The sequence below is a fragment of the Eretmochelys imbricata genome, chromosome 4 (genome assembly GCF_965152235.1).
Source record: "Eretmochelys imbricata isolate rEreImb1 chromosome 4, rEreImb1.hap1, whole genome shotgun sequence".
NCBI lineage: Eukaryota > Metazoa > Chordata > Testudines > Cheloniidae > Eretmochelys > Eretmochelys imbricata.
The window spans coordinates 21,974,454-21,986,662 of record NC_135575.1 but is presented as its reverse complement, the minus strand read 5'-3'; the positions used below and the strand labels follow the sequence as shown (position 1 = coordinate 21,986,662).

At 41.6% G+C, this 12,209-nt stretch overlaps 1 protein-coding gene across 2 annotated transcripts in view; it reads right to left on the bottom strand.

Moving 5' to 3' along the window:
• Positions 1–12,209, bottom strand: part of ARHGAP24 (Rho GTPase activating protein 24) — a 351,857-nt gene that overhangs the window by 269,353 nt on the left and 70,295 nt on the right. The window lies entirely within an intron of this gene.

Below are 12,209 nucleotides of genomic sequence, written 5' to 3'. Positions count from 1 at the left end.
CCCACCTCCCACCGTTCCTCCGACGTTCTTGTCAACTGCTGGAAATGGCCCACCTTGATTATCACTACGAAAGGTTCCCCCCCTCCCCGCCCCACTCTCCTGCTGGTAATAGCTCACCGTAAGTGACCACTCTGGTTACAGTGTGTACGGTGACATCCATTGTTTCATGTTCTCTATGTATATAAATCTCCCTACTGTATTTTCCACTGAATGCATCCGATGAAGTGAGCTGTAGCTCATGAAAGCTTATGCTCAAATAAATTTGTCAGTCTCTAAGGTGCCACAAGTACTCTTTTTCTCTGAGTATGATTTTCCAACCAATTGTGCACCCACCTTATAGTAGGTGCATCTAGGTTGTATTTCAGGTTTTATTTATTTAGATTATTTATTTACTTTATTTATAAGGTGGTCCTGTGAGATCGTATCAAAAGCCTTACTAAAGTCAAGATATATTGCATCTACAGGTTCCCCCCATCTGCAAGGCTTGTTACCCTGGCAAAGAGGATATCTGCCAGCTCAGCATGCCTTGTTGCACTCTTGAACTACTTGACCCACAAAGCAATTCCACACCTAAAATATCTCTCCTGATCTTGTGTACCATGTAGTCTAACTCTCCTACCTTTCAATCACAGAATTCCATTCCATCACTCCTGCCCTGCAAACGGACTTTGCTTCCTCAAACTAGCAAGGTATTTAAATACTTTTAAAAGGAAAGTTAAGAGGAACAAGATGTTTAAGTAGCAATCATATCTAATGACCATTCACACTTGCCCGTCTCCTTGCATTATCCATTCTTTGTCCATCATCCCTTGCTGACAACATCTGCAGACACAATCCTGCTCCCACTGATTCCAATGGGAACTGGACCTTAGATCCCCTACACGGGGGACATTTACAGCTGAGGCAGCGTTAGAACCAGGGTGGGTAGATCCTGCTTCAACAGAGCATATAAATTCATGCTTAACTTTAATGTTGATCACCTCTTTCAAGTTAATGGGACAGCTTGCATGCTTAAAGTGCACGTGTAGGCGCTTTACAGGATTGCGGCCTCAGATTGTGAGATGTTTTAACTGATCTGACTGATCTGGAAAGCATACTGCATATCTTTGTTGCTGTAAGTGTACTAAATAGTTAAAACAGTCAAGTTTCAAAGCCACGTGTTGGATTTTAGCCATATGACTTCAATTAAAGTCAATTGGAGTGGTGTGTCTAAAATTACCATGCATTGCTTTGAAGAATAACATTGAATGTTTGAGGATGAGAGGCTCCCAGTAAAGCATATGTTCAATAATTAAAGTGCATGTCATATTTCAGAATATAATTCTTACATAAATGATGGAAAACAGGTTGAAAGTTCCCCCGCTCCAGGCCCAGTTTTTTTGTTTTTGGTTGTTTCTTATTTTAAAAACCACTGCCATTCAAACTGAGCAAAACCTTAGAAGCAAAAAGATGAACCTGCAGTATTTTATTAGTGAAATTATTTCCTGTCCTAACCAGCTATGTAGTGATGTTGTGTGCTGATAAATAGTTCTTGCCTTCTCACCAAAAGTGGATAAACTGACACCCTAAAACAAGTATGTATAATATACAAATATACACAGAGATAACAGAGTGAATGTGAGATCTTGCCTTTCCTAGGTGAAGTGATTTTGCGGACCTCCAGATAAAACAGTTTATATACACCTCTTGTACGCTTTGCGTGTGTGTGGTATCTGTGCACATTACAAACAAATGTATGTAATTCACATTACACATATTTATGTAATAATACATATGCATAGTACATACACACAATTCTAAGTGTTTCTCTCATCCCCTAGCTTAGAAACCTATCCTCTCCTTGATGCCCCACACGTAACTCCTATTACTGTTAAAGGGGAGAACAATAATCCTGATATTAGTTCTCTCTCCTATATGTATATACAAATATGACTGACATTTCTGACCAAAGATTGGCCTGAACTAATACATTGGATCTGAACACTGGCATATTTTATAATCCTTAAAACCTAGATCTAGATGTCAATTCTGCAGCATGAGATTGTCTTTCTAACTGGTTTCTCTTGGTACAGTGTAAATAGCTGTTCCTTCTCTTAGCTATAAAGGACTCAGTGTGCTTTTAAATGCAAATCCTCGGACAGCTGCAGCAAACTGCACTTCTGCTGTACATGGAAAAAATCACTGCATCAAATCTAACATTTCGGCCTGAGTGTAAAGGTGGAAGATGGAATAGCATTGCTAAGTGGAAGCACAACTACCTCCTTCCTGCATTCCATCAAAACTCAGCTGACTTCTACAGCCCCAGCATAGGCAATTATTTACTAGTAGGTCCAGCAACATGTAAGAAACTGAGCAGATGCACCCAGAAGTTCATTAACTTTCTGATTTTAAAGGACAATACAAGGTAATAACACATCAAGAGTAGTAAATTTAATTTTCCTATTTCTTGAATGCTCTTTTAAAATGCATACACAAGCAGCTAGCTAAATGCAGGAGATAGAATTCTGTGACATTTGAGCAACTCATAAATTGTATCAGTCAGATGAAATGAGTTCCAAAACTGAACATTGTTAATTATTCATCCCCTCAATTGCCAACTTTTATTAAAGACAATCTTATCACATAACCTCTCCTGCCCAAATGAATGAAATGAAAAAACAAAAATTAATTCTGTAATGGTTCAGACTACAGGCATTTCTGAAAGGCTTAAAGATCAATTTAGAGATTGGTTTCCACAGAATTTCACCTTACATCCTTAAGAATTGTGTAGCATGACGAAATTCAATTAGTTGGTATATTCCGCAGATATAGCAGCTGCCAGGAAAGGTAAGTTAAAGCCACACTTGGCAAGATTCGATTTATATGATTAATCATTGTTAAATGTCAATTTCACCTTACACACACAGAAATACACTAAAAAATAGTAATCAAACCGGGGTCTTTGCTCTACTTTGTGGCAACCTTCCCTGCACCTAGTGCCTGCAGGGAGCTGGTATCCTGAGCCCCTCGGCAATGCAAAGAGCCTTCTGTAGCCCAGTGTCACTGGCCCTGCTCACTTGCTCACTCACTCAGTGGCCAGGAGGTAGGGGCCATCCCCAGGCTAAGCTGGCCTCCGCCATCATGGTCCCAGTGAGAGATCTCTGCTCCGCCCTGCAAGTGCGGTCTCCCCTGTACTGTGCATCCACAAAGATCCAGTATCCCTTCCCAGGCCCCGCAGAGACACCCTCGTAGTCCCACCTTCCCTGACCCCGCAGCGAGTCCCCTGCAGCTCCACTGTCACCGGCATGGATGGTTTCCATAGAAGTTACAAAGCAACAAAAAAATCTAATTTTGCCAAGCCTTGTTACACCCTTTCGTTGACAGGACATCACTGTCCTAAAGAACATCACAAAAGATGTGCACTGCAAACGAAGCAGGAGTTGATCATTTGAAGCTTTTAAGCATTTAGGAATTTAGATAGGCAAGATTTCAGCAGCAAAGCTGGAAATTATCAGTAAATGACTCGCCATAGCAAAAATCTCAAGAACATTTTAAAAGACAAACTCCACTGCACCGTGAAGCCCTCCTCCCCCCCCCGCCACATAACTTTAGTAACATGTAAATCCTGCTCCTCATTCCTCCCCACCACAGAAACAGCTTTCGCCATGCAGAGATGGGTAGGAGCTGGAGACAAATCAGGTGGTAGCACCACCTCTGTTCATCACAACCTCTGTGGAGGCTCCCACTGGGCCTGTGGGGCCAGTAAGGATGGGCCGGGCGAAAAGTAGGGACAAAGATGGTGGATCCACTAGGCTGCAGTTCCACGGGCCATCACTTCACATGGAGCAGTGATACAGGAGGCTGCAGTCCAAGCCTGCGATAGCAGTGACAGAGCAGGCAACCCCTCTGGCACAGCAGAGTGGAGGTGCCCCTCTATGCAGTGGTTCATTATATCTAGAAATGCAATTGGCCCATGCAATGAATTCAAATATGACAGAACTTTCATTCTGCTTCACTGTAAGGAGGCTCCACTGTACCACAGCATGAGAGATGGGAGAAGTCCTGTGAACATTTGGAATGAACAAATGCATGAGGCACAAAGGTTTAAAATTAAGCAGTCGACTTGTTGGTATCTCATTAAAAGTCCCTGGTCCTCTTCTCCAATCTAACTCAGACAAAGAGTTTATACACCTCATGATGGCAGAGTCTAGAGACTTTGACTTCAGATGCTCACATATTTGCAGCTCAAGGTCAAAAGAAGATTCTTCTATTGTCTTCTTTTAAATTTTATGAATGAAAATCTTTGCTGAAAAAAACCCCTCGTTTTCAACCACATATAGATACTGTCTTGATCTGATTAAGGATCCAAATGTTCAGATGCATGCCTGAAGTATATCAAAATCACTTTGGAGAAGAAATTAGAGTGGCAATATCTCAATGACAGCCTTTTGTGAGATTACTATTCCTTTACTTCCTGGGTTAGGGTCTTGATCACAAAGAGAAAGAACAGTTGGTATACAGAAGTCCAAGCACCAAAAAAGGTTACCTACATTTTCCTATCCAGAAAATCTTAACCAAAACAAAGTCTGTATAGTAGACATGGGGCCAGTTGTTTAAAGGTATTTAGGTGCCAACAGATTAGGTTGTGATCATAAATGTACTCTAATTGTGAGCTCAACTGTAAAAAAATATGTACCATTTTATGAACTTTCACAATAAACTTATAATTGTTACCTACTTAAAAATAACCATAAAATTGGTTAAGTTTGTTTCAATAAATGAATACTATAAACAAGTGTAAGGGAATCAGACAAAAAAGATGAATTAGTCCAAATGAAAGGGATCTATTGATTTGATTCAAGGTTTGTTGAAATCATGCTTAGTAAAAATAAAAGATGTAGAACCAGAACTTTAATAGACCAAAATTACTGTGATGGATATTAGGCCTAATTGGTGGACAAAATAACGAGGGAGGTGAACTATGCTGCCCACCTTTCCCTTTTTCGGCTTTGTTAAAAAAAGACTTTATAAAAAACAACACAACATTCTCTCTCTCTCTCTCTCTCATCCCCATCCCGCCTTGCATCCCCGCTTGTCTCGTCTTATCTCATAATCTCTAACCCCAAAATAAAAGAAGCAGACCAGACTGAATTACCTTCTTCTAGGACGATGGCCAGCCGGCCTTGCTCTTATTTAATAAGCCTGTATTTTCACCTGTGGGTTCTGAAAATCATATCACGACATCCAGTCCTCAGCCCATCAGTGAAAATACTTAACTACCAGCATCACAAAGACATCCAAAATCCTCTTTTGCCTCCTTTCCCTGTTGTGTTATTTTCTGCCCCACTATTTCTTTCCTCCTCTCCCTTCTCTTTCTCAGCTGTTCATGAAACCCTGAAATCAACTGCATTGCATCAGCGTAGCATAATGAATGACCACAACCCTGCCCTGTCTAAAAAAACCGTCCTCCTCACTAGATGATGTCCCTGACCGGAAAGTAAACGTAGGCATTTTTGACAACCATACTCTGTGCCAATCTGCATCTTTAGGTGCCTAAATCCCTTTGAAAACCTGTCCCATGATCAATATAACCCTATTTACAAATTTACCCTTGAGTGCCTACAGGCTTCCATTCTACAACACTGCTGTGATGATATGCTCTCCATATTTCCAAATGAGGGCTCTGAAACAAACAAGAACCATGAATGCTCGGATATAACACCTCAGAAATTTAAGCTTAGTGTATTTTAATAGGTAGAAAAAACAGCTATGTCAGACTTATGTAGCTATTAATCCTTGACTCAGTCTTAATACATTAAAGGTTCCCAGTAACCTGGGCCACAAAACCTACTTTAAAGTATTGAAAAGTTCATGAGGATCTCCCCCAGAGCCAATTCACAGCAATGTACATTTAAAAAGGGCAGGGGAAAGGTATTTTGCACACTATAGGCCTGATTTTCATTTCCTTGTCAACTGATACACTGTTCTGGTAGGATAAAAGGGAAAAGCAGAATGATCTCCACACCAAGAAATGACCTCAGCCTAAGGGGCTCCCTGGACAGCACTGAGTCTGCTAAAGGAACTCGATCTCACCTCCTCATGCATCTAAGCATAGGGTATGGCCACAACACTGCTGAGTTCCTGCTACTCTTTGGCTGTTTCACTAGTCCCTGCGTTTCTGTATCAGAGCCTAAGTTAGAGCCTGATGATACCAAAGAAAAGCACGTTGGGAGTAAACACTGAATAACTTTTTCCTGACATAAATTTTAAAATAAAATTTATTTTATTTCAAGCTAAGCTACAGTATTTATAATTATGTGTTTTGTTTTAGATTTTTTTTTTTTTTTAATTTAAGCTGCTTTGGAGGAAGCACTTTTTAAAACTTCTTACCGTATCATGCAAAGCACTGGCACGAGGGTGTGTGCTTGGACAGTCACCAATGCTAATGCATGCTCCACGATAGCATGGATTTATTTGTGGCTAGAACTACCGAATTTACAGACTATTGAGATATAAATTGGAAAATTATTGATTCGTGCCCGTACAGACCTGATTCTTTATAGTATTATCTGTATTTCCCAGAAATTATTTGAGCCTTACTGTTAAATTAACCTAGACTAGTATTTCTTAGGAAAGCAGTGATGGAAAATATACAAAAACAGCTGTACTTGGCTTGAATTGCAGGTCCTCTTAGCCAGTGCATGGAAAGGTGATGAAACGAATACAGGACAGAGGCTCTTGCTTGCTTTCCAAAAAGGCCAACTAAACTTTCATACTTCCTTCAGAAATGTCATTTCCCTCCACCCTCGCATTATGAGCAGTGGCACTGGAACAATTTTTATAGTGGGGGTGCCGAGTGCCATTGTACCAAACTGTAAACCCTGTATATGACGGAAACCACTTCAAGCCAGGGGCTACAACAGCACCCCCAACACCCCTAGGTCCAGCACCTATGATTAGTAGGTCTCCTGAGCATTACTTCATTTCAAGGAATATAAAGGCAACACTCTTCCTCTTTCATGCATGAATCTATCATCTCTAAGTGGCTATATCATTTTCGCACAAGCACGACACACTCTAAAAAGACAGGATAACGTAAAAATCAAAAATCAATAATACGTATGAGCAAAGCTTCATCACCACAGTTGCATTCTCTTTGTCAGTAAAAGAAAAGATGGCTTCAGGAGAGACTGCATTAATATGCACATCTCTGACTCTGATCTAACACCTAAGGCAACAAGAGATTTCTTTTTTATTTCTTTTAATGCTAAACTTCATACTCTCTTCACTATTTCTCTTAAGATCTGCCAGTCAAGCTTCTTCCCTTCTCTTTCCTCTCCTTGCTAAGTGAGATTCTGTGACTAGATCAAGCCTCTCACCTGGCAGTGCAAGGCTAGCCCTGATCTAGTGGTGCGTAAATATAAGAGTCCTATTTCATTATTTCCACAAAAGGACTAGATATGCTTCTCCTTCTCTGGTTAAAATCATTGTCCCAATCATGTTCCCTTAGTTATCTTCAAGATCAATGTCTCTGGGTCATTGTGTTGTTCCAGTGGGGAAGAGTTAGCAATCATTACTGCTGCAGCAAGGTAAGGAGAGAACTGCAGTCTCTCTAAGATAGCTAGGGCCTAGTCCAATAAGGGCTTTAAATATCAAGACTAGAAGCAGAAATGAGCTAATGAAAACCAATAATTCCAAACTAGAACTTGAATAGTAAATTATTGGCGATAAACATTGTACACTGTCAGATGGTGACACAGGGTCTGGACTGATCATTCAGTCAGGATCTGAAGCATTAATGGATGGTTACATGGGCAGTGATATGATTTTTGTGAAGGGTTCGAGTGCTATCTAGCATTAGCTGCTGTTTCAGTACCACTATGGAGTAGTATTGAGTCTATTCAAGTTGATCACCAACTCTCTTTGAACTGCAGTGAAAGGTGGCTTAAATGGCAACTTTTAATAAGAGGGTAAATAAAATAGATTAACTCAGGATATTAAAGAAGATATGGCATAGGTCTGCAGTAAGCTGTTTAACAAAGACATGAACTGTTGCATATAAATCCCAGAAGCTTGCAGGCTATACTATATTCAGTAAATAAACAAGTAGGAAGCTTAAGAAATATTTCAACCTCATGCCAATGAGCCAGCAACCAAAATCAACAGTTACAATGGTGGCAGTCAGGGTCACTGCTGGAACATACAACATTCAGAACAGGGTCATTGCATGAGGAGCATATGGCATGAGGCATGCAAGAAGCCTAAGGTCTGACTGCCTAAGGGAGAAGACAAAAAAACAGCTAGGACCAACAGCTGATCTCTCAGTCATTTCACACTGCTGTAATTCCACTGATTTGTATTTGCTTGGGCCCCCTAATGTGATGCTATCAGCAAAAGTCCCAGTCTCAACAGAGAGTTAGAAGTGAGGGATTAAAAGTAGGCAAAATAACCCCCCCAGCAATAGATTATTTGTATTCAGTTTAACTTTTCTAACCCTCCAAAATAGGTAACACTTACGAACTTTGTCTCTCTCCCCCTCGACTTTCAATCAACTTATTTGTTAGGCTTGAGAAGCTTTTGCCAACTAGATCTTACACATCACATTTACAGCTCTAATGGGCACTTAAATCTCCTGTGGCGGTTGATTAGGATCCAATCCAATGCCCGTTGAGGTACACAAAAAGACTCCCCCAGCTGCCCGTGTTGTTGTGTCACCCCTTCCCCACGCTGTATATAAAACATTGCTTCAGAAGCAGCAGCTGCCTTACTATATGCTGTACTGAAGAATGGGAACAGACCCTGGGAAGAACACTGTACTAAATGAGAGACTGTGGACACTGTCCTCTGAAGTCCAGTGTCAGATCCTCCGTGGTAATTAACAGCAGAAATGGGAGGAGACTAACACTGTGCAGGTACTAGCACCAGTCCTCCCAACAATCCCAAATCCAGATGGTTACTCTCAAGAAAATCATTGCACTGAGGTCCACAGGAGGTATTCCCGAGACTGGACTAAGCAAGGATTGATTCATTTGGCCCCAACTGCATAACAATTTGCAGCAATTAAAGAAATAAGGACTTCTCTGAAGAGGGTTTTAATGCTCTCATTCACATTTCAGTAGTTCCCAGAGATCCTAGTCAGGAGGGGAGGGCCACTATCCCGGGAGCTGTGCATTCACAAAAGCAGGACATAACTAAATGTCTTGTGTTTTACAATTTTGGGTTTATTATCTCCCACAGTGATATCACTGAAGTGAACATTGTTACATGAAGGATTAATCTAGCCCATTGGTTCCCAAACTGGGGGGGCGTGCCCCACTGGAGGGGCGTGAAAAAATTCCAAGGGGGGCGCAAGACTGCCTGGCCTTGAGCTCCTGGCCGGGGAGGCTAACTCCCAGCCCCTCCCCTCCCCTCCTGTCCACTCTCCCCCGCAGCCATGCCGCCGTGTGGGGAGTGCAGCTTGCGCCTGCCCAGGCTTTCCAATAAGCCAGTTCTGCTGCTCTGAGTAAGGGGGCTTGGATAAGGGGCAGGAGTTCCTGGGGGAGCAGTCAGGGAACAGGGAGCGGGGGGGTTGGATAGGCGTGGGAGCCCCAGGGGGCCTGTCAGGGGTTGGGGGTGTGGATAGGGGTCGGGGCAGTTAGGAGACAGGGGGTGTGGGATGGGGGAGGGGTCCCAGTGGAGTGGGGAGTCCCGGGAGGGGGCAGTCAGGGGACAAGGAGCGGGGGAGGGGGGTTGGATGGGGGTGAGGGAGCAGGGGGGGCGGTCAGGGGACAAGGAGCGGGTGGGTTGGATGATGGTAAAGGAGAGGTGGAGGGTGAGAGGGTTTCTTGAAAATTTAAAAGGGGGTATGATGCTGAAAAGTTTGGGAACCACTGATCTAGCCCATTTACCTTACATATGAAAGTGAAATTTTTTACCTATTAAAATGGTAGCGTCCTTTTGGATGTCTACTGGCAAAAGTAAATTATGCATCTAATGGCATTAATTTAAGTCATGGGACAGTAATGATTCTGTGTCCCTACAATAATTCGCCTAAATGTGCAGTAGCAGTAAATGATAGTCATAGAGGCTAATCACAGTTCAAAGAAAATGGCAGAATTTTCTGTACTTAATGTGAGAGTTTGAGCAAAATATTCAAGAACCATCTCTATACTGCAAAATTGTCAAGGGCTAGATTTTAATATTAGCCACTGGTGTAAAACCAGAACATCTCTACTGAAGTCCATTCATATCAGTTTAATGGAGATCAGAAACTGTTCCCACATAACCCGAATAACCTTCCAAATTGTTTTTCTCTTTGCAGCCCACTCTGGTACTGAATGCTCTCAACTTCCACCAATAATGCAAGCTGAGGTAGCTCAGGCCTCATGGGCCTTTCGTATCCTTTATCTGAGACTATACCAAACCACATCTATTTCAATGTCAAGTACAAAAAGAGTACAGGAGTAAATGAGATTCTGCTATCTGAAACAGGCACAGCAAAACTCTTTTGCTTCTGAATCTGAAACTCATTCAAACACTGGGCTAGAAAGTTAGACTTTAAGATAAACATGAGAGGGTTTGCGCTCAGCTAATATAGGCTATGAATAATCAGAGGGGGAAAAACATGAAAAAAATAGCTAAATGTCCAAAGTGGAAAGGTATGTTGTATAATAGTTTGTCTTCTCTCCAACAAATGTTTCAGGAAATGGAAAATAAGTTTAAATCAGGGACAGATGGTCTAAATCCAGAACATGTTTCAAGTTTGCATGCTGTATGCAAAATTAACCTTGCACATTGAAAAGAGTGATCCTCTCCCTTGACTAGTTAATGCAAAATCAAAAGTCATGCGGGGAAAGCAAAATAAGAACAGGAGCTATTAGAAAGAAGAAAGAATATTGTCTGTCACTACAACTGACTCTTGGTGTGACTCTGAGCAAGTCACACAACTGGTCTAGGGCTCCAGTCACATATCTAGAAAAGGGAATAACATTTTTTCTATTTCTACTTCACATTTGAATTTATGTTTTCAAGGGAATTTGAGATCCTTCAACTGAAGATGCTAGAGAAGTGCATTATTACTATGGGAGATTAGTAGGAACTCAGAACCTTTGAAAAATCAGGCCTAGTGTTTAAGAAAGCCTAGTGTTCAGCACCCATTTTTGGGACTCTTGGCCACAGATCCAAAGGTCATGTTCCTTTTCATTGCATCCATGGTGAAGGCAATACTCCTTAATTCATTTTTGAACCAAGTTACACTTTTCATTTTCTAACAGTCAAAGATACTGATTTCAAAAAAGTTTTTTTTGTAAATTCCCTCATTATTGGCAGGACCTCATCCTAAATGATGATGTTGGTCTCACGAAAGTTCCACATTTAATCCAACACTATCAGTTTCTGAAAACATTTCCAAATAATTTGCCCTGATGTATAATTCAATGTTTTCACCATCAGGACTATACATTTCTATGCAATCTTCAAGGTAATGTTACCTCGTGTACATTAAGAGACAAATGAAATATCACTCTTAAGTGCAGAGAACCTCCTGATCAGTGTTATAATCTGCCTTTTGTTTTGTTAAGTTATCGTATCAGACAAAACAGCAAATGCCATTTCTTTAGTGTTGCGGTGGAGGTTTGAAAACATCTCTTATTGCCCTTGTCAGAATAAATGTTGATGTGCTATGCCCTCCTTAATGAATTACAATAGATAAGGTCACGGCAAACCTGGTGGCTGAACTTTGTCCTCTTCCATAACTATTTCACATTTGAGGACAACGTATACCTTCAAATCAGCAGCATTGCTATGGGTACCCGCATGGCCCCACAGTATGCCAACATTTTTATGGCTGACTTAGAACAACGCTTCCTCAGCTCTCGTCCCCTAACACCCCTACTCTACTTGCGCTACATTGATGACATCATCATCTGGACCCATGGAAAAGAAGCCTTTGAGGAACTCCACCATGATTTCAACAATTTCCATCCCACCATCAACCTCAGCCTGAATCAGTCCACACAAGAGATCCACTTGCTGGACACTATGGTGCTAATGTGCGATGGTCACATAAACACCACCCTATACTGGAAACCTACTGACCGCTGTGCTTACCTACATGCCTCCAGCTTTCATCCAGACCACACCCCATGATCCATTGTCTACAGCCAAGCTCTACGATACAACCGCCTTTGCTCCAACCCCTCAGACAGAGACAAACGCCTACAAGATCTCTATCAAGCACTCTTACAACTACA